General features: G+C 47.4%; 1 long non-coding RNA gene across 2 annotated transcripts in view; it reads left to right on the top strand.

Moving 5' to 3' along the window:
- The window catches only part of LOC141105593 (uncharacterized), a 266085-nt gene that overhangs the window by 35899 nt on the left and 207951 nt on the right, over nt 1–22235 (top strand). For both annotated transcript variants that reach the window (XR_012235615.1, XR_012235616.1), the window contains exon 2: nt 12462–12522. This is a non-coding gene — a long non-coding RNA (uncharacterized lncRNA). The remainder of the gene's footprint in view (nt 1–12461; nt 12523–22235) is intronic.

Raw genomic sequence — 22235 nt, 5'->3', positions numbered from 1 at the left:
CTGAAAGCTGAATTAAAAAAAAACAAAACGGCGTGGGGACCACCCCCCAGGTCCATACAAGGCCCTTTGGGTCTAGTATGGATGCGGAGGGGACAAGCGAGCGCTCCCCCCCCCCGAACCATACCAGGCCGCATTCCCTCAACATGGGGGGGTACGGGTGCTTTGGGGCGGGGGGCTCTGCGCCCCCCCCCCACCCCAAAGCACCCTGCCCCCATGTTGATGGGGACAATTGCCTCTTCCCAAAAACCCTTGCCCAGTGGTTGTCGGGGTCTGCGGGCGGGGGGCTTATCAGAATCTGGAAGCCCCCTTTAACAAGGGGACCCCCAGATCCTGGCCCCCCACCCTATGTGAAATTTACATTCACCTAAAAAGCAGTGATAAGTAAAAAAAAAAAACAAGAGCCAGTTTTTGATAATTCCTTTATTAATAAAATGGCTCTGAGCCGCCGTCTCTCCCGGTGTCGTCTCTCCCGGTGCCCTCACCTTCTTCCGCCGCCGTTTCCATCCCGAGCTGGCATCTCCCGGTGTTGTCATCTTCTTCCTCCTCCTCGTGTCGTCGCCGCCGTCTTTTCTTCTTCTGCCTCGCCGTCGTTGGTCACCCGTTAAAAAAAAAAAAAAAAAAAAAGCTGGTCTCATCGCAAAGCTGTCTTCCTTCGTTCTTATGTTCCTGGCTGTCCAGTGCCTCTTATATATAGGCATGGGGCGTGGCCATCCAATGACTTCTCCAGGAGAGCCCACCACTTGTGACATGTGACTTCACAAGGGGCGGACTCTCTCCGTGCGAACCTCCAGGCGGTCACGCCATTTTTTTTTGCAAATTTATTTGCCAGCAAAATTTTTTTTTTAAATTCTAATCTTTGCATTATTCTGCCAATGGCTGCTCGGTGTTCACAGATTGCGGGGGGGTGGGCTGGTTCCCTCATCTCATGGAAAGCTGGCCACACATTATACAATTTTCTTATTCAATTTCCTTTAGATTTACCTTCAAATATTTAGTGCAAGGGCCTGCCTGATTGCATTCAAATTGAAAGGGTTTAGGTTTGACCTCATATTATATGGTTTTGGTAAATCTAAATGAAAATTGTATAATGTTTGGCCAGCTTTAGACTTGTTAGACCTAAAGGCTCTCCTCTGCCATCTGCTGGACATCCCTCTGCACTGCAGGGCAGTCATACTGCCAGCTCCACACCTGCTCCAAATCAACAGGCTTGGTGAGATCAGTGCAGTCAACATGAACCTTCATCTGTGAAGAGTGTTCAAAGTGAGTGTCTCCAAGCTTTGGGGGGGGGGGGCGCAGCAGTCTTATTTTTGGAGACCAAGCACAGGAAGGACCCTTTCACAGCAGGCTCACCCCTAACAAGGGATGAGGAGGTGAGATGTGCAGCTGGAAAGAAGAACTATACTGCCCACTTGCCCAGGACCATGTGGCTGCACCTTGAGAACTACTGGCGGATCCAGAGGCCGGAGACTAAACCATTGTTGTTTGTGAGTATTCTGAAGAGACCGACTTCGATCGCTACCTGTGAGTAAGGATGAGCTCTGGCGTGTTTGCAAACAGTACGTGCCGAGCCTGCTGGGAAGTCAGCACTGCGCAGCGCTAATCACAAGCAGTGAGACATTTTCCCGATGTGCGGCTGCAGAGATCGGGAAATGTCTCACTGCCTGTGATTAGCACAGCGCTGTGCCGACTTCCTGGCGGGCTCGGCACGTGCAGCACGTGAACACGTCGGAGCTCATCTCTACCTGTGAGTAAGGATGAGCTCAGGCGTGTTCGCAAACAGCACATGCAGAGCCCGCCAGGAAGTCGGCACTGCACAGCGCTAATCGCAAGCTGTGAGACATTTCCTGATCTGTGCAGCCGCGTATCGAGACAATGTCTCACTGCTTGTGATTAAGGATGAGCTCCGGCGTTTTCGCACAGCTCACGTGTAGAGCCCGCAAGGAAGTTGGCACTGCGCTAATCACAGGCAGTGAGAGATTTCCTGATCTCTGCAGCAGCACATCGGGACAATGTCTCACTGCTTGTGATTAGCGCAGTGCCGTCTTCCTAGCGGGCTCGGCACATGGGCTGTGCGAACACGCCGGAGCTCATCCTTACTTGTGATTAGCGCAGCGCCGACTTCCTTGCGGGCTCGGCACATGGGCTGTGGGAACACGCCGGAGCTCATCCTTACTTGTGATTAGCGCAGCGCCGACTTCCTTGCGGGCTCGGCACATGGGCTGTGGGAACACGCCGGAGCTCATCCTTACTTGTGAGTACTCCACACACTACATAGGCATCCTCCAGGCACTACACAGCGGCCTCAAAGTATTGAGAGCAACATAGATTGAGGGAGATTTACTAATGCTGGCCATTAAAGATGAGCTCCGGCGTGTTCGCATGCTGCACGTGCTGAGCCCGCTAGGAAGTCGACAATGCGCTGCGCTAATCACAGGCAGTGAGACATTTCCCGATCTCTGCAGCCGCACATGGGGAAATGTCTCACTGCCTGTGATTAGCGCTGTGCAGTGCCGAGTTCCTGGCGGGCTCGGCACGTGCAGCATGCGAACACGCTGGAGCTCATCCTTACTGGCTATACACTATACAAGAAAAATCATTCAACCCCATTTTCGAAAAAAAAAAAAAAAAAAATGAAACGTTCGGCCGTGAGAGCAAACGATAGTGCCATCGTGTAATGACCGATAAATCGTTCAATGGACATAAATGAGTCAATTTTCTGTTTGTTTTTTTCACATATGCAAACAGTTTGGACAGGAAACACATTAACCTTTCAATTTATCATGCGTTCGGCAGAAAATTTCCAAACTTGTCCTTCGTTTTGTTTTTTTTTTTGGCTCAAATACATCCCAACCGATTACTGATTCTGTGCCCATTATCTAGCTGAAAAACGAACAAACTGCCTAAGTGACCGAATTTCGGACGATTGTTTTGTATAGTATATGGCCAGCATTAAACTGGAGAGTGCAAAATCTGGTGCAGCTCTGAAACCAAATCGGCTTCCAGGTTTTATTTTCAAAGGTTAAAGTGGTTGTAAAGGCAGAAGGTTTTTTTTTTACCTTCACGCATTCTATGCATTAAAGAGGAAGTAAACTCTGCTTTCTTTTCTTACCTGCAAAATAAAGGCATAATGTGCTAGTATGCATTGCATACTAGCACATTATGTGACACTTGCCTACATACGAAGCCCTCGTCATCCCCGCTGGAGGCCGCATCCATCTTCACCTGTCTTCCTTTCCGGGCTGTGTGATTGGCCAAAGCTGCGTGACGTCACGTGCACACACATGCCACCGATCACGGCACAGGGCTCTGAAGAAAATGCTCAGCACAGAGCACTTCCTGTTCATTTACTGTCTAGTGCATTTGAGGCTGCAGAGAAAGGCATGTGTCTTTGAGCTTTGGGGTGCACACCTATGGAGACTGCTATTGGGTACTTTGGATAGGGAGATGATTGCAACCCTATTTACCACCAGGGGGGATGAGCTCCGGCGTGTTCGCATGGCGCACGTGTCGAGCCCGCCAGGAAGTCGGCACGGGGCAGCGCTAATCACAAGCAGTGAGACATTTCCCGATGTGCGGCTGCAGAGATCGGGAAATGTCTCCCTGCCTGTGATTAGCGCTGCGCCGTGCCGACTTCCTGGCGGGCTCGGCACGTGCGCCATGCGAACACGCCGGAGCTCATCCTTAACCACCAGCTTTAGGGAGGAGAGTTCAGGAGATGAGGCGTGATCCCTCGCTGGGACTTTGAGAGGTCAACTAAGTCTCCAGAGTGCTGAGAGGTTTATTGGCAAACTTGGTCTGAACTTTATTCGCTCAGATTGCAATTCCTTTGCCTATCGTTGGATTCTGTCACTGGGGGCAGAACGTTTCCTGTTGGATTAAAAATCTCTCCAGTTGAGGTGGGTCCATTCTTAAAGTGTCACTAAACCCACATCATAAAAAATGATCAATAAATGGCGTATTACATACTGTTCATACTCACTCAGTCACTATGAGATTCCTATCAAGTAAAAAAAAAAAACCTGGTTGATCCTACTCCTCTCTATCTCACCCTTTCTGACCATGTCCCCAGTGCAGCTAGGGATTTTGCAGAGCAGTGTTGGCAGCTCTGCACATGCTCAGTTTACAGTGAGATTCTATGCTGAGCATTTCCTCCCTATCACATCTGACTGAGCAGCCCACGTGTGGGTGTACACAAAGTGGTAAAGGACAGCCCACTCCCTCTTTCCTCCTCTATTCCCACTAACCAGCTAAACACAATATTACATGTAGATTAACCCTTTCATGACTAAGCCTATTTTTGAAATTTGGTGTTTACAAGTTAAAATCCGTATTTTTTGCTAGAAAATTACTTAGAACCCCCAAACATTATATATATATATATTTTTAGCAGAGAATCTAGAGAATAAAATGGCGATTGTTGCAATATTTTTTATCACACGGTATTTGTGCAGCGGTGTTTTAAACGCAAATTTTTGGAAAAGTGACACTTTCATGAATTTTAAAAAATCCAAACAGTAAAGTTACCCCAATTTTTTTGTATAATGTGAAAGATGATGTTACGCCGAGTAAATAGATACCAAACATGTCACCCTTTATAATTGCACGCACTCATGGAATGGCGACGAACTATGGTACCTTTGAATTTCCATAGGCGACGCTTTAAAAATTTTTTATGGTTACCAGGTTTGAGCTACAGAGGAGGTCTAGGGCTAGAATTATTGCTCTCGCTCTGACGATCGCGGCGATACCTCACATGTGTGGTTTGAACACCGTTTACATATGCGGGCGCGACTTCCGTATGCGTTTTCTTCGCTGCGCGAGCTCGCGGGGACAGGGGCACTTTAAAAATTTTTTTTTTTTTTTTATTTTATTTATTTTTGTATTTTATAAATTGTGTTTTAAAATTTTTTTTTTTTTTTTTTTTTTTTTTTTTTTTACTTTTATTGCTGTCACAAGCAATGTAAACATCCCTTGTGACAGTAATATGTGGTGTCAGGTACTCTTTATACTTCAAAGTATTCAGATCGCCGAAAACGGCGATTCTGAATACTGTGTACTTTTTAAAATTCGGCGCCATTGGCAGCCGAGTAAACGGGAAGTGACGTCATGACGTCGCTTCTGCGTTTACAACAAGAAGGCTGGAACGAAGCCGCTCGCAGCTTCGTTCCAGCCCGCCCCCAGCCGCCGAAGGCAGCCGAACGGACACCGGGCCTCCCGATCGCACGGGAGGCCCGGTAACAGCGGTGGGAGGCGGCGGGAGGGGGGGGATGTCCCCTCCCGCTCCTCCGGTATAACAGCCGAGCGGCTTTTAGCCGCATCGGTTGTTATACACGGGTAGCCGATCGCCCGCTATAAACAGCGGTACCGGGATGATGCCTGCAGCTGCGGGCATCATCCCGGTATAACCCCGGAAAGCCGAGTACGCATATCTGCGTACGGTCGGCGGGAAGGGGTTTTAAAGGAGGCTTCACCTCCCTCTTATTCTAGGAGGGGGGCGTGACACAGCCTGTGACCCGCAGAAATCTGCACACACACCATGTTATTGCCACAAAATAATAAAGTTTTAATTTCAAATATATATTTGACCATATAAATATTAATTATTTATTTTACTCTGTATTCTGAAGGCCTTTTTTTTTTTTTTTTTTTTTACATGTGACCAGCAGCAGAGGACTAGAAGCTCCTCCTGCTTATGTTTCCCTGCAGACAGGCTGGGAGAGAGCTGGGTCATGTGACTGCTGGATAGCCATTAAGAAAAAGGTACTTTTTAGATGTTTTTATTTTTTTATTAAAATAATTACCGTATATACTCGAGTATAAGTCGACCCGAATATAAGCCAAGGCACCTAATTTTACCACAAAAAAACTGGGAAAACGTATTGACTCGAGTATAAGCCTAGGGTGAGAAATGCGCAGCTACTGTAAGTGGAAAAAGAGGGTCAACAATGCCCATTTGCAGCCTCACTGTGCTCATTTGCCATAGGTCCCCTGAACTTCAAACTCGGTAGTTAAGGGTTCCTATATGCCCCCTAGCTGCAGCCAAAATTTGGGGTCTCTAGACCCAAAGGGTCCCGAAATGACATTGCTGCAGGTGGACACAGTTGACCGACTTTGTCGCCCCATATCTCGGGGGCCACTTGGTGCTAGGAACCCCAAATTTGGTGTGCAAACCCAGTGGAACTAGCACTACAACATATCCAAAGCTGGGGTTCTTAGAACCAACTGGCCCCGAGATACAGGGCCCCAAATTCGGTTCAGAAAATATCAAGCACTTTTGTGCAGCAGAGAATGACATTTTCCAAACAGATTTGGGACCCCGTATCTCGGGGCCACTTGGTGATAGGAACCCCAGCTTTGGATATGTTGTAGTGCTAGTTCCACTGGGTTTGCACACCAAATTTAGGGTTCCTAGCACCAAGTGGCCCCAAGATACGGTGCCCCAAATTCGGTTTGGGAAAATGTCATTCTCTGCTGCAGAAAAGTGCTTGACTCGAGTATAAGCCGAGGGGGGCATTTTCAGCACAAAAAATGTGCTGAAAAACTCGACTTATACTCGAGTATATACGGTACAGTGCCGTCATCCACATACAGAAATAGAAGGGACAATGACAATTACATAGTGTGTGTTTAGTATCACTTTTTAAGGGCCCCAGTTCCAGCGGACTCTACACTGGCCAGTGGTTCGAGAAGGAAGAGAAATCTTGCTCATCCGTAGAGTGTTCTTGCAGTATGTAGTATTTGTAAACGGTGTTCTCTAGAGCTGCCTAGTTACATTAAAACCCTCTATTTGCTGTGCTTAGCATGACAATATCTATACCAGAGAGCATAAGTGCCGGTTCACACAGGGGCGGCACGACTTGCAGGTCGCCTCAGCGAGGCGACCTGCAAACGACTTCTGAGGCGACTTGCAAAACGACTTCTGTATAGAAGTCTATGCAAGTCGCCCCAAGTCGCCCCCAAAGTAGTACAGGAACCTTTTTCTAAGTCGGAGCGACTTGCGTCGCTCCTATTAGAACGGTTCCGTAGCACAGAACGGGAGGCGACTTGTCAGGCGACTAGGTCGCCTGACAAGTCGCCCCTATGTGAACCGAGCCTTACTGTTTGTCGTTGTAAATTTAAATGTGGATTCTATCAGGCAGTGTTTGCTCAATAAATTTGATCACAGACCCAACGTGTGTCAGGGAGTGCAGAAGCTATCAAACCAAGTCACCCTCTTGAGAAAAGAAGAAACCCAAACCCCCCCCCCCCGAGACGGACATGTGAGGAACACCAGCAACAACCCCCCCCCCCCCCCCCCCACAGTAGTGTTTTCTGTCCAACCCCCATAGCAGTGTCCTCTGTCGCCTTCACATTGCCCTCCCACTGTGTCATCTGCCCTCTACCCCCCCACACACAGTAGTGTCCGGTACCCCCCCCCCCCACGTTGTCCTGTACCCTCTTTACATCATCCCCCCGCCCCCCCACTTTAGTGTCCACCGCTCAGCATAGCAGTGTCCTCTTCCCCCCCACAGTATTTTTCTGTACCACCAAAGCAGTGACCTCTACCCCTTCACATCACCCCCCTCCTTCCCCCAAAACAGTGTCTTCTGTCCCCTTCACATCATCCCCCCCCCCCCCCCCCCCCCCAAACACACACAGTGCTGTGTAGGTAGCACTCTCCTACCGGGGTGTGTACAGCAGAACGGTGCTGGTAGAGGGTAGGAGCTACCTCTGTTAACTTTTAATAACAAGCTGGTGGTTGGTTGCTAGGGCTGCCCAGCTAGGGTTGTCCTAGCAACCAATCACCTGATGGTTAACTGAAAAGGTTAGCTGAGGCAGCTCTCGCCCCCAACCTCCATCCAGCACTATGCTGCCTCCTGCTCTCCACTCTGCAGTGGACATGAGAGCGGCAAAAGCTGGGGGGAAGCAAAGGCGTGTTCACGATCTACCTGTCGGCCCCTCACGGTCAACTTTTAGATCATGATCGATGACATGCTAACGCCCAGGTCAGCGATTTGCAATTCCTTTTTCTTTTGAGACTCCTTTCTGATCATTCTCCAAGAGAGGGTTATTCTAAAGCTAGACACCATGTACCCTCCCAAAGCATCTTCAGCATTTCATAGATCACAAGAGGTGAATCCAACTTGCAATGCCCCAAAGAACATTTTAAGATTCCTACATGTCCGAAGCTGCCCCCTGAAATATTTAGAATTTAGAAAGCAATTTAGAAGGTCTGGTCATCTTGTAGATCTATTTAGTGGCCCAAATAAAAGGTTAAAAGCCTCAAAGAGTTCCATTGCCACATGGCAAGACAAGTAATCCTTTAGACACATAAGAGCATGGGTGTCCGGAATCAGCAGCAGGGATGGCCAGATATGCGTGGCTACACTTAGTATTTGAGGCCAGACTATATATACTGAAGGAAATTCATTAATAGAAAAACTCGACATCCAAAAACCAGCAAACGGGAAACCATAAACGTGAACATACAAGTGAAACACAACGATATAACCAAAATGGCTAACTAACAGGAAGCCTAACTACAAACTAACTATATACAATAAGTACAAAAATGGGGAACACTGATAAACAAGGTAGACTGGCGATGCAGGGAACAGATGGGAAGGGTTAACCAGGATTGGGATCAAGTACAAAGGGAGCAAAAATAAGGCAGCAGGGTACAAGATGCAAGGCAAGAGCAAGATCAGGAGCAGGATAAACAGCACAGTATCTGACAGCAAGCAAAGCAAAATACTGGAACAAGGTGTATCAGCAGAAGAGGGACTAAGTACCCTCCCAGCAGCCAGCATCAGGTGGAGACCGAATTATTAGGATCTGCTGGGAGACACCTGCTGGTGGACACCAGAACTACAAATTTCTCCTCTGGGAATCACAGTGCCACCAGCAGATGACCCAAGCCCTGATAGTGGGTCATCAACCTTTAGCTTAAATAAAAGCACATTCCACAAGATTAGTAGCAATGTCATGGGTAGAAAGAGCAGGAGCTTCATGGTTCAAAATCTGTAAAGCTGTGGTTTGGTCCACATACTATGGTTTTGGGAAACTCTACATAGTGGAACTTTTATCCAGCAAAGATTTGATCTTCAGAAGAAAAGATTCATGCTGTGTACACACAGGTGGACTTTTCGACCGGACTGGTCCGACGGGACGAATCCGTCGGACAATCCGACCGTGTGTGGGCTTCATCGGACCCGCAGCACATTCCACAAGATTAGTAGCAATGTCATGGGTAGAAAGAACAGGAGCTTCATGGTTCGAAATCTGTAACACTGTGGTTTGGTCCACATACTATGGTTTTGGGAAACTCTACAGAGTGCAACTTTTATCCAGCAAAGATTCATGCCGTGTACACACAGGCGGACTTTTCGCCTGGTTTTTGGTCAGACGGGACGAATCCGTCGGACAATCCGACCGTGTGTGGGCTTCATCGGACCCGCAGCGGACTTTTTCGGTCGAAAATCAGACGGACTTTAGATTTGGAACTTGTTTCAAATCTTTCCGATGGACTCGAGTCCGGTTGAATAATCCGCTTGTCTGTAAAACCGACGCTAGGGCAGCTATTGGCTACTGGCTATCAACTTCCTTATTTTAGTCCGGTCGTACGTCATCACGTACGAATCCGTCGGACTTTAGTGTGATCGTGTGTAGGCAAGTCCGTCCGTTCGAAAGTCCGTCGGGAAGACCGTCGGACCTTTGATGCCGAAAAGACCGCCCTTGTGTACACGGCATTACATTCAAAGCACCAAGGTTCCTTGGTCATAATCTCAGATCTCTCACCTGGAATATGATTAGGGAAAACCACTGTAGGACTTACCGATAACCATATTTTCAAGAATCTTCCAGGACCGCGTTTATATCCCCACGCATGGTCTGCCTGGCTTCATGGTTGGTTTCCCCTCATGTACATTGGTGACCATTCTTAACTTTATGATCACTGAGCACAAGGAGGTTGGGAATAGCTTTTAATCTTGATTTGGTTTTTGTTTCCCGTTTGAAGGTGGAACATATCATCTCTCAGGTAGCCGTCCCGGACGATTCTTGAAAATACAGCTTTTCTGTGCATTTCTTGCAACAGTAGAAGTTGGTGGCAGGGTCCCCAATTCTTTTAGCAAGGGACTAAGGCCCGGTTCACACTAGTGCAATGCGAGAACCCTGCAAATCCAGGGTCACACAGTGGTTCCCACTGAGATCTGAGAACCTCTGCAGGTGTCAATGTAAAGCTAACGACACCTGTAGCAGTGTCGCTATAAGTTACCCAGTATATGTTGAGTGAACAGTTATTGCATACATAAAAACCATAGCGGTGTGGCACCTGTTTTGAGAGGAGTAACACTGGAGCAGGAGAACATTGCCCAGATAAGATAGGTAACCTCAGGCAGTTAGGGTGAGCTCACCAGAGGCTAAACTAATTCTAATAGAGGAAGGCATCTCTAATGCATAGGCCTCATCCACTATGAAAGCCATGGTGGGTTCCACCCGCCACTTCGACCAAATTCGGTCACATTTGCTATAGCAGCCCCTAATAAGATAACCCACCACTGTATAAAGATACTTAACATTCCCTAGTTGTATCCATAGAGAAAGGTGTAGGGGGGGGGTTCTAGGTCATAGTAATAGCTTTCCTGGTGTAAAACAGAAGGAACCTGATCATGGGCTTTTCCTGCCAAAGGGTCCACGTCTTCCACTAGACCCAACAAACAAGTTCTCATGGATGACATTAAATAGGTGCCTGCTACAGTGTCAAAATCTGAGGCCACCTCCTCCCAATAGTAGGTGATTGCAGGACATGTCCAAAAAATATGGGAAAAGAATGCTTGCATCTCCAACACTCCTAAGTACTCATTTTGTGGAGCCTATAGGGCAGACATTATTAACCTTTTCAACACTAATAAAACCTTGAAACAACTTTCAAGTCTCAGTGAACCCCTGCTAAAAATCTACAACTCATTCTACATTACTGTGGTGGTCAGTGGGAAGAATGCTCCTTGCATTGGCGGTCAGCGGGAGGAAGGCTCCTTGCATTGGCGCTCAGCGGGAGGAAGGCTCCTTGCATTGGCGCTCAGCGGGAGGAGTTACCCCCTTACAGATAGCTAAAAAGATCACCACTACTTTCTGTTCTCAAACCTATCCAATAAAATCAAATTTCTTCATACATTTAGGCCAAAAGTCTATTCTGCTATATGTCTGTTAAAAAAAAAGAGAATCCCAATAAGTGTATTTTAATTGGTCTGTGTGAAAGTTATAGCGTCCTATAGCAAACTATGGGATATATATTTTGAAAAGGATCAGTCCTGATATACTGACAGCCTATTTCATGTCTTGAGGCCCTTAAAATGCCAGGACAGTACAAATACCCCCCCGAATGTCCCCTTTTTGGAAATCAGACCGTCTGAGTCATTTAGTTAAAGGCATGATGAGCTCTTTGATTTTTTTTTTTCTGTCACAATTTTTTGGAAAATTAAGAAATGTAATAATATTATTATTTTTTTTTTTCACTTTTTTTTTCACTGTCACCAGTGCAGTACAGCATCATATGACTGGTGTGACCGTGATCAGGGATACTGACTGGTGACAGTATGTTTAGAAATAATAGATTTTTTTTTTTTTTCATTCAATTTTTGAAACCTTCTTATTTTTTTTTTTTTTTTTTTATCCTGTAGCTCTTGAATCAGTGATTTCATTTCTTATTCCCCCTTCCTCTTCATTATTATTATTTTTTTTTTTTTTCCGTCATCAGAGTAGCTCTCGGATCAGGGTTTTTAAAAAAAAAAAATGTTTTTAAAGTAGAGGTTTTCTTGATTACGGTAATTTTCAAAAAAATAGTTCAAAAAGCACAAGTCATCTCATCACCCCTGATCATCTCCTGCTGTGAACAGGAAGACCTCAGCGCTGTCCCTTTCCAGCAGGAGATTGGAAACATTACTATGATGCCACGAGCAGCGCGGTTTGCAGATTGTTATTTAACGAAGAAGAGATTGATTGCTCCCAGCAGGAAAGGCACATACTGTAGTTGTTTCCAGCAAGCGCCATAATCTCAGGTTGTCAACAGCCATTACAACTTCACACCCTTTCACGTCAGAACGGCAGTCCCGCTGCAGTAATCCACCACCTACTGTACCAAAGGGGGTTAAAGGCGTTGCAGTGCATGGCTGGCGGTCTGTCATGGCGTGTAGTCTTTCCGGCGGTGACATCATTTCCATGGTTACAAAACTCCCGGAGATAATAGAAAATAAGTGGCACCAAGCATATACGATAATAAAAAACATTTCGAATTTATGTCAGAAGCTTCGGTAATCTCGTCTAAAGGCAATCTCTGGAGAGACTAAGGGTTATTATCTGGCGCGTTTTCCGTACCCTTCATATTTGATATGCTTTGTCAGCTCAATGTAATATCCAAAGAGTAATGAAAACCACAAAAGGATTAGTGTGACTTTTTTTTTTCTTCTTTCTTTCTTTGACAGAATCGTGGTTCTTATGAAAAGGCATTTGGGAACCCGAGAGGTGCAAACAGTTAGCAGCAAGGTATAGTAATTGAATGGATAGAATTTGCCGCTTTTCGATTCTCCTTTTTTTTTTTATTTTTTATTTATTACACTGCTGCAAAAGAAAAAAAAAACGCATCCAGGCGTTTTACGAGGGCAATTGTGTCTTTTTTTTTTTGCTCTTCCTCTCGCTGGCAGTACCGTGTGAAATTGCTGTCAAAGCAGATCAAGATGTTGACATGCAATCTCTCGGGTCAATCCTGTTAGAATTCTGGTGGCAAACTCCGTGTATCATCCGCTAGTGACAGAAAATCAGAAATGGAATGGGGGGAGGAGGGAGAGAAAGCGATCAGTATGGAGCTAATCGTCTTAGTTCGTTGGATAAACCCCACGAACTTTGAATTTCTCAGTTTTTAGGACATGCATAGGCTTAATAGCTGAGAAAACTTAGCGATGTGTAGACAACCTGGGAGAAGATTCTGAAACCCATTTATATAATTCATTTCTAATCCGGCCTCTGCTGCAGCGGAATTATTGTCGCAGAAAGCGAGCGCTTATTAAAGACGAAGCTGGATTTTGGTTTAAAAACAGAAATGGAATTTTGCCAGCAGGACTTGGTATGGAAGCAGCAATAAAGTACAGATATATACACACTGTAAAGAATTATATGTGAATAGATATTCCTATTTCAAATTTGATCATGCTGCTTATTGGACCATGAGTTGGCAGTGTGGCAATAATGGTAATTTTCCAATGGGAAGTCTGAAGGCACAAATGTAACACAGGAACCTGGAAACTGATGGTGTCACTTACCTGGCCATAGAGCAGCTTTTCCCAACTGTTTTAACATAGAGGAACCCTTGAAATAGCTTTCATGTCTCAGGGGGACCCTTGCTAATTTGAGGACAGTATTAAAGGTAATGCAAAAGGACATAACTTTTTTTGTCGACTTGCATAGGTTGTTTAAAATTCACATGTTGGTAGAGTAACTCTTTCTCTATAGCAGTGGTCTCCAAATTGCGTCCCAGGAGCCAGATGTGGCCCATTACTTGCCTTTATCTGGTCCTTGGGGCAGTAGTCAACCAAATGACACCAATGGTGGTGCACCATTCCCCTATTGATAATGAATGGGGCACTATTCTTGACATTGATACCAACAACACTATTCCTCCCTTCAAAACCCATGGTGGAGCACTGATGCTGGGGCACTTTTTTTACTCCCGAAGTGTGGCCCCCCTAAAGCCTGAAGGACAGTAAACTGGTCCTTTTCTTAGAAGTTTTGGAGACTCCTGCTCTATAGTAACTGTTCTCCTCCTCCTCCTGCCTCCTCCCTCCTCCCTCCTCCCGCCTCCCTCCTTTTGTTCATATCTGACCACAACTCTTTCCCCCAGTTCTCCTCTGACTCATTCAGATGTTCATTAGCAGACTTCAGACGGACCTGTACATGTGCTTTTTTTTTTGATCAGGGGGACCTTACAGATGCTTCAGGATTTCAGTCCTTCACAGCGTAGTGTGTTACCAATTGTTTTCTTGGTGACTATGGTCCCAGCTGAGATCATTGACAAGATTCTCCCATGTAGTTCGGGGCTGATTCCTCACTGTTCTCATGATCACTGAAAATCCACGAAGTGAGAACTTGCATGGAGCCCCAAACCGATTGACAGTTATTTTGTGCTTCTTCCATTTGCGAATAATCGCACCAACTGTTGTCACCCTCTCACCAAGCTGATTGGCGATGGTCTTGTAGCCCATTCCAGCCTTGTGTAGGTCTACAATCTTGTCCCTGACATCCTTGGACAGCTCTTTGGTCTTGGCCATGGTGGAGAGATTGGAATCTGATTGCTTCTGTGGACAGGTGTTTTTTATACAGGTAACAAGCTGAGATTAGGAGCACTCCCTTTTAAGAGAGTTCTCCTAATCTCACCTCGTTACCTGTATAGAAGACATCTGGGAGCTAGAAATCTTGCTGATTTGATAGGGGATCAAATACTTATTTCACTCATTAAAAATGCAAATCAATTTTATAACTTTTCTGAAATGCGTTTTTTTGGATATTTTTGTTATTTGTCTCACTGTTAAAATAAACCGACCAGTAAAATTATAGACTGATCATTCCATTGTCAGTGGGCAAACGTACAAAATCAGCAGAGTATCAAATACTTTTTTCCCTCACTGTATGTACTGACTGTTACTTTGTTTAAATATTAGCCAGAGTTTATTTGTTATTTTTCATAGTTTGGAAGAATTAAACCTTGTGCCAGATTTCCATCTGTGTCCCCATAGAGAGGAGTCTCCCCAATGGCAATAAAATACACAGAGGCACAAACCCTTCGCTGCTCTACTACAAATGCTATTATTACTGTCTATCTACGCTTTTTCTATGCTTGTCACAATGCTGGAAATAAGGGTAATATTATCCCTCCACTACAGGTGATCATAACCTCACAAAGGTCCTATGACCATACGCTAAATCCCACATTCTTCCCCCTTATTAGTGGTTGTAGTACAATCATCATTCATATCATATTTCTGCTCTGTAATGGGTACATACAGAATGTGTTATGACAAATTCATCAAACAGGTCTATTTCAGCCCATGGTTGCTGCTAAGGCTTGTTGCATTTTAGTGTAGCTGAAGGTCAAATGCCAGTAGCCTGCCTATCCACAAAATTTCACATAGTTATACACTGTATGTGCCATTGTACGCTTGATCAGCAGCTTCTGGCCAGTGCTTGATGGCAAGTACTTAGTATTTAAACTCTCTCTGTATTGCACAGCTTATTTTAATTGGGGGCATGCACTGTACGACTGTTGCGGTAAGGGGGGGGGCAACTGATTGATGGATGGAGATCTATACTGTGAGGGACATGGGCTTTTGGGGGGGGAGTTGTACTGGGGGAAAAGGGGTATCCTTTGATTGTATACTGTAGTGGCCTGTGCCTTATCCACTCCTGACCCCTGCTGTCTCTGCGTTACTCCATCATGATTCCCTGCGCTCTGTGTATTGCCCACTCCTGAGCCCTGCGCTCTGTGTATTGCCCACTCCTGAGCCCTGCGCTCTGTGTATTGCCCACTCCTGAGCCCTGCGCTCTGTGTATTGCCCACTCCTGAGCCCTGCGCTCTGTGTATTGCCCACTCCTGAGCCCTGCGCTCTGTGTATTGCCCACGCCTGAGCCCTGCGCTCTGTGTATTGCCCACGCCTGAGCCCTGCGCTCTGTGTATTGCCCACTCCTGAGCCCTGCGCTCTGTGTATTGCCCACTCCTGAGCCCTGCGCTCTGTGTATTGCCCACTCCTGAGCCCTGCGCTCTGTGTATTGCCCACTCCTGAGCCCTGCGCTCTGTGTATTGCCCACTCCTGAGCCCTGCGCTCTGTGTATTGCCCACTCCTGAGCCCTGCGCTCTGTGTATTGCCCACTCCTGAGCCCTGCGCTCTGTGTATTGGCCACTCCTGAGCCCTGCACTCTGTGTATTGGCCACTCCTGAGCCCTGCGCTCTGTGTATTGGCCACTCTTGAGCCCTGCGCTCTGTGTATTGGCCACTCTTGAGCCCTGCGCTCTGTGTATTGGCCACTCTTGAGCCCTGCGCTCTGTGTATTGGCCACTCTTGAGCCCTGCGTTCTGTGTATTGGCCACTCTTGAGCCCTGCGTTCTGTGTATTGGCCACTCTTGAGCCCTGCGTTCTGTGTATTGGCCACTCTTGAGCCCTGCGTTCTGTGTATTGGCCACTCTTGAGCCCTGCGTTCTGTGTATTGGCCACTCTTGAGCCCTGCGTTCTGTGTATTGGCCACTCTTGAGCCCTGCGTTCTGTGTATTGGCCACTCTTGAGCCCTGCGTTCTGTGTATTGGCCACTCTTGAGCCCTGCGTTCTGTGTATTGGCCACTCTTGAGCCCTGCGTTCTGTGTATTGGCCACTCTTGAGCCCTGCGTTCTGTGTATTGGCCACTCTTGAGCCCTGCGTTCTGTGTATTGGCCACTCTTGAGCCCTGCGTTCTGTGTATTGCCCACTCTTGAGCCCTGCGTTCTGTGTATTGCCCACTCTTGAGCCCTGTGCTCTGTGTATTACCCTCTCCTGACCCCTGCTGTCTCTACGTTACTTTATCCTGAGCCCTGCGCTCTGTGTATTGCCCTGTGCGCTGTATTTTACCCACTCCTGAGCTCTGTGTATTACCCTCTTCTGACCCCTGGTGTCTCTGTGTATTAACCACTGCTGAGCCCTGCGCTCTGTGTATTGCCCACTCCTGAGCCCTGCGCATTGCCCACCCCTGAGCCCTGCGCTCTGTGTATTGCCCACTCCTGAGCCCTGCATTCTCTGTGTTACTCCTCACAGAGTCATAGCTGTTTAACTGCTTCCCACCCGCTCACTGTACATTTACTGTGGAAGGGCAGCACAGCCAGGCTATACGACTCACCCATACATCGTGGCTTTTTTTCCAGGTTTGGGGCACACGTGCACGCTCCCCCTGGTGACCTGTGCTTTGATTGGATTCATCATGAGTTTGTCGGCAGATTTCAGCCAATGATTTATAGCTGAAACCTGTGGATCGGCTGTGGCCAATCACAGCTGTTGACAAATGCACACAATGCTGTACACAGCGACCTGTCTGTTTTTTCTTTTCCTTGAAATAAAGAACAAAAACAAAAAAACAGCCAGATCTTTGAGTTAAAGCAGCACATATCACAAACATTTACTATTGTTAGGCACACAGTTACCCCTTGATTTCCCCTTGATGTTAACCCCTTCACTGATCACTATTGGTGTCACTAGTGACCTCCGTGTCCGTATCTGCTAGCCAGTTTCTATTAGCTCCAGATTGTCCACCACACTATAACAGTTACACTATAATTCGCTGATCCCTGCCATTACAGTCAATATAGTGTCTTTAGCTGCGTAAATTCCAGTGTATATATATCCCATAGTTTTGTAGACGGTATCACTTTCTCACAAACCAATTAATATGCTATTAACTACTAATATACTTATTAATTACTATACTATAAACACTCACCGGTTTCTTTTATTAGGTGCACCTTGCTAGTACCAGGTTGGACCCCCCTTTTGCCTTCATTCTTCGGAGGACCTGCCTGGCCTGCACAGAGGCCTGATCGAATAGAATGAAGAAATGGTCCCACTCCGAATTTCCAAAAAACTTGCTTGATGTACCTTTATTGTCACAAGTGTATCAGACAAACAAACACAGGGCAAGCAGTTGACATGTTTCACAAGCGATAGCTTGATTGCTTGCTGTTGTGAACAAGCAAGCTATCGCTTGTGAAACATGTCAACTGCTTGCCTTGTGTTTTTCTGATACACTTGTGACAATAAAGGTACATCAAGCAAGTTTTTTGGAAATTCAGAGTGCGACCATTTCTTCATTCTATTCGTACTGGACGGTGGTGAGCCGGGGTCTGCACCTGTCATCCATTTGCACCTGAAGATTTGCCTGGAGCGTTGTGTGCTCTTCTTTTGGTTCCTACAGAGTCCTGATCGCAACCCGATAGAACATCTTTGGGATGAATTAGAGCGGAGACTGTGAGCCAGGCCTTCTTCTCCAACATCAGTGCCCGACCGCACAAATGCGCTTCTGGAAGAATGGTCAAACATTCCCATAGACACACTCCTAAACCTTGTGGACGGCCTTCCCAGAAGAGTTGAAGCTGTTATAGCTGCAAAGGGTGGGCCAACTCCATATTGAACCCTACGGACTAAGACAGGGTTGCCATTAAGGTTCATGTGCGTGTAAAGGAAGGTGTCCCAATACTTTTGGCAGTATAGTGTGTGTGTGTGTGTGTGTGTGTGTGTGTGTGTGTGTGTGTGTGTGTGTGTGTGTGTCTCTGTCTCTGTATATATGTATTACCAAAAGATAGTACACCTTTGGGATGAATTTATCGGGTTAAGGTCAGGACTTTATGGACCTTGCTTTGTACACTGGTGCACAGTCGTGTTGGAACAGGAAGGGGCCATCTCCAAACTGTTCCCACAAAGTTGGGAGCATAAAATTGTCCAAAATGTCTTGGTATGCTGACACCTTAAGAGTTCCCTTCACTGGAACTAAGGGGCCAAGCCCAACCCTTGAAAAACAACCCCCACACCATAACCCCCCCCCCCCCCCCCACCCAATGATATGGACCAGTGCACCAACTTGACTGGCCTGCACAGAGTCCTCACCTCAACCCAATAGAACACCTTTGGGATGAATTAGAGTGGAGACTGCGAGCCAGGCCTTCTTGTCCAACATCAGTGCCTGACCTCACAAATGCTCTTCTGGAAGAATGGTCAAACATTCCCATAGACACACTCCTAAACCTTGCGGACGGCCTTCCCAGAAGAGTTGAAGCTGTTATAGCTGCAAAGGGTGGGCCAACTCCATATTGAACCCTACGGACTAAGACTGGGATGCCATTAAAGTTCATTTGCGTGTAAAGGCGGGTGTCACAATACTTTTGGTAATATAGTGTATCTATCGCCTCGTACTAAATAAAAAGTCTGTTTTGTTTTCTTGTTTTTTATTCCTTTTTTTTGGTGCAGTGTACTTGTAAACAGGGTAAAGAATACATTTTCAAGGTTGGGAAAGGCCATAAAATGTTTTGGATAATTTTGTTGGCTTGTAAAACCATGTATGTGTGAATGTTATAATTGCTTTTATATGTTTGTGTTGTAATATGATTTGCTGGGGCGACGTTGCGTTGATTTTATTGTTCTTCCCATCTGGGAAAGCTGGAATATTTGGTTAAATTGTATATTTATTGATGCACGGGGAAAGTTTTTTCTATTTTTGAAGATATTTTTATTTTACTGTCAGGTGTCGGCTGAGTCCCCTCTCGCTCTTCCACTCTCAGAGAAGGTATAATTCATCAGGAAATGTCACCAAGTTCTAAAGGAACAAGGCCGCTTTTGTGAAAATGTGAGCGTTTAATTCTCCGTTTTCACAAACGCCATTCTCCCCCGGCAGTCTGGGAAAAAGCATCACCTCTCTTTCTGCGGCATTGTGGAGGGACATGCCAAGCCGAGCGGTGAGAGGGTCTTATCTCCTCTCTGCAGTTATCACCAGCCATTGTTCCAATTCAATAATACCGTTTTGCTTTAATCATCGTTTTCTGAGACTCGACACTTTTCCCTCAACGCGGTGACGCTTCGATTTATGTTCCAAACAGCTTAATTATTGTTATTATATTTGATTACAAGGCTTTGAGGAACATGAATCCTTGAAAAGGTAGCGTGAAAAAGCAAAATGCCACACATTTAATTTACATCTGAGCTGGCCGGGCACGGTGGCCCCTGCCAAATATTTGCTGACATTTTTGTCTACAAGCTGTTAATGCATTCAAAGTCCTTTATGGGTAATCTTAGTCGCTGGCAGCCTCGTGAACTGTCATCTGTGCGACAGCCAAGTTTCTTTTGGTTAGAGGAAATTATGCAGAGGTGTGTCATGACATCAGATCCATTTTTTTTTTTAATTTATCTGGAAGTAAATAAATTACTAAGGTGTTGTGGTAGGCTGAATACATGATTTTGTATAGATTTCATCTGAAAAAAAGTTATGATTACGATGGTATGAAAAAAACATAGGTGCTCAGCAAAAACAGGACTCTTCCACCCCGTTGCTGGCCCCTTGTGGCCGGGACTCTTCCACCCCATTGATGGCCCCTTGTGGCCGGGACTCTTCCACCCTGTTGATGGCTCCCCGTGGCCGGGACTCTTCCACCCTGTTGATGGCTCCCCGTGGCCGGGACTCTTCCACCCCGTTGATGGGCCCCTTGTGGCCGGGACTCTTTCACCCCGTTGATGGGCCCCTTGTGGCCGGGACTCTTTCACCCCGTTGATGGGCCCCTTGTGGCCGGGACTCTTTCACGCCGTTGATGGGCCCCTTGTGGCCGGGACTCTTCCACGCCGTTGATGGGCCCCTTGTGGCCGGGACTCTTCCACGCCGTTGATGGGCCCCTTGTGGCCGGGACTCTTCCACGCCGTTGATGGTCCCCTTGTGGCCGGGACTCTTCCACCCCGTTGATGGGCCCCTTGTGGCCGGGACTCTTCCACCCCGTTGATGGGCCCCTTGTGGCCGGGACTCTTCCACCCCGTTGATGGGCCCCTTGTGGCCGGGACTCTTCCACCCCGTTGATGGGCCCCTTGTGGCCGGGACTCTTCCACCCCGTTGATGGGCCCCTTGTGGCCGGGACTCTTCCACGCCGTTGATGGGCCCCTTGTGGCCGGGACTCTTCCACGCCGTTGATGGGCCCCTTGTGGCCGGGACTCTTCCACGCCGTTGATGGGCCCCTTGTGGCCGGGACTCTTCCACGCCGTTGATGGGCCCCTTGTGGCCGGGACTCTTCCACGCCGTTGATGGGCCCCTTGTGGCCGGGACTCTTCCACCCCATTGATGGGCCCCTTGTGGCCGGGACTCTTCCACGCCGTTGATGGTCCCCTTGTGGCCGGGACTCTTCCACCCCGTTGATGGGCCCCTTGTGGCCGGGACTCTTCCACCCCGTTGATGGGCCCCTTGTGGCCGGGACTCTTCCACCCCGTTGATGGGCCCCTTGTGGCCGGGACTCTTCCACCCCGTTGATGGGCCCCTTGTGGCCGGGACTCTTCCACCCCGTTGATGGGCCCCTTGTGGCCGGGACTCTTCCACGCCGTTGATGGGCCCCTTGTGGCCGGGACTCTTCCACACCGTTGATGGGCCCCTTGTGGCCGGGACTCTTCCACGCCGTTGATGGGCCCCTTGTGGCCTGGACTCTTCCACCCCGTTGAGGGCCCCTTGTGGCCGGGACTCTTCCACCCCGTTGATGGGCCCCTTGTGGCCGGGACTCTTCCACGCCGTTGATGGGCCCCTTGTGGCCGGGACTCTTCCACCCCGTTGAGGGCCCCTTGTGGCCGGGACTCTTCCACCCCGTTGATGGGCCCCTTGTGGCCGGGACTCTTCCACCACGTTTGAAGGGCCCCTTGTGGCCGGCGTTCTTCCAGCACATTTGATGGGCCCCTTGTGGCCGGCGTTCTTCCACCACGTTTGATGGGCCCCTTGTGGCCGGTGTTCCTCCACCACGTTTGATGGGCCCCTTGTGGCTGGCGTTCTTTCACCACGTTGATGATCATCAGGGTTTGCTTGGTTGTGGGTCGTTCAAGGCCTAGTAGCACAACGACCCAACTACTTGACTCACTTCTTAATGTATAATCACCATAAACTCAAGTGCTAATTTTGGGGTTGGCACTACCTTCTGTAAGAATCTGCCACATTCCATGGGATGTGTCATATGGTTACTCTGTGCATTTACAAAGACTTGGTAATGCTCATGGTGTTTAAAGCGTTTAAATTCCTCCTATAAACCAGGCCAGGAGTGGAATCCTCAACATTTTTGACCATTCTTCCAAAAGCGCATTTGTGAGGTCAGGCACTGATGTTGGACGAGAAGGTCTGGCTCGCAGTCTCCGCTCTAAATCATCCCAAAGATGTTCTATTGGGTTGAGTTCAGGACTCTGTGCGGGACACTCAAGTTCCTCCACCCCAAACTCACTCATCCATGTCTTTATGGACCTTGTTTTGTATGTGTATGTATGGTGTGTGATATATAGATAGAGATAGTACACCTTTTGGGATGAATTTATTGGGTTAAGGTCAGGACTTTATGGACTTTGCTTTATGCACTGGTGCACAGTTACGCAGTTATGTTGGAACAGGAAGGGGCCATCCCCAAACTGTTCCCACAAAGTTGGGAGCATGAAATTGTCTAAAATGTCTCGGTATGCTGACGCCTTCACTGGA

Source organism: Aquarana catesbeiana, linkage group LG08 (assembly GCF_042186555.1).
Source record: "Aquarana catesbeiana isolate 2022-GZ linkage group LG08, ASM4218655v1, whole genome shotgun sequence".
Classification (NCBI taxonomy): Eukaryota; Metazoa; Chordata; class Amphibia; order Anura; family Ranidae; genus Aquarana; species Aquarana catesbeiana.
Note: the sequence above shows the minus strand (reverse complement) of the source record. Positions and strands in the feature narration are given on the sequence as shown.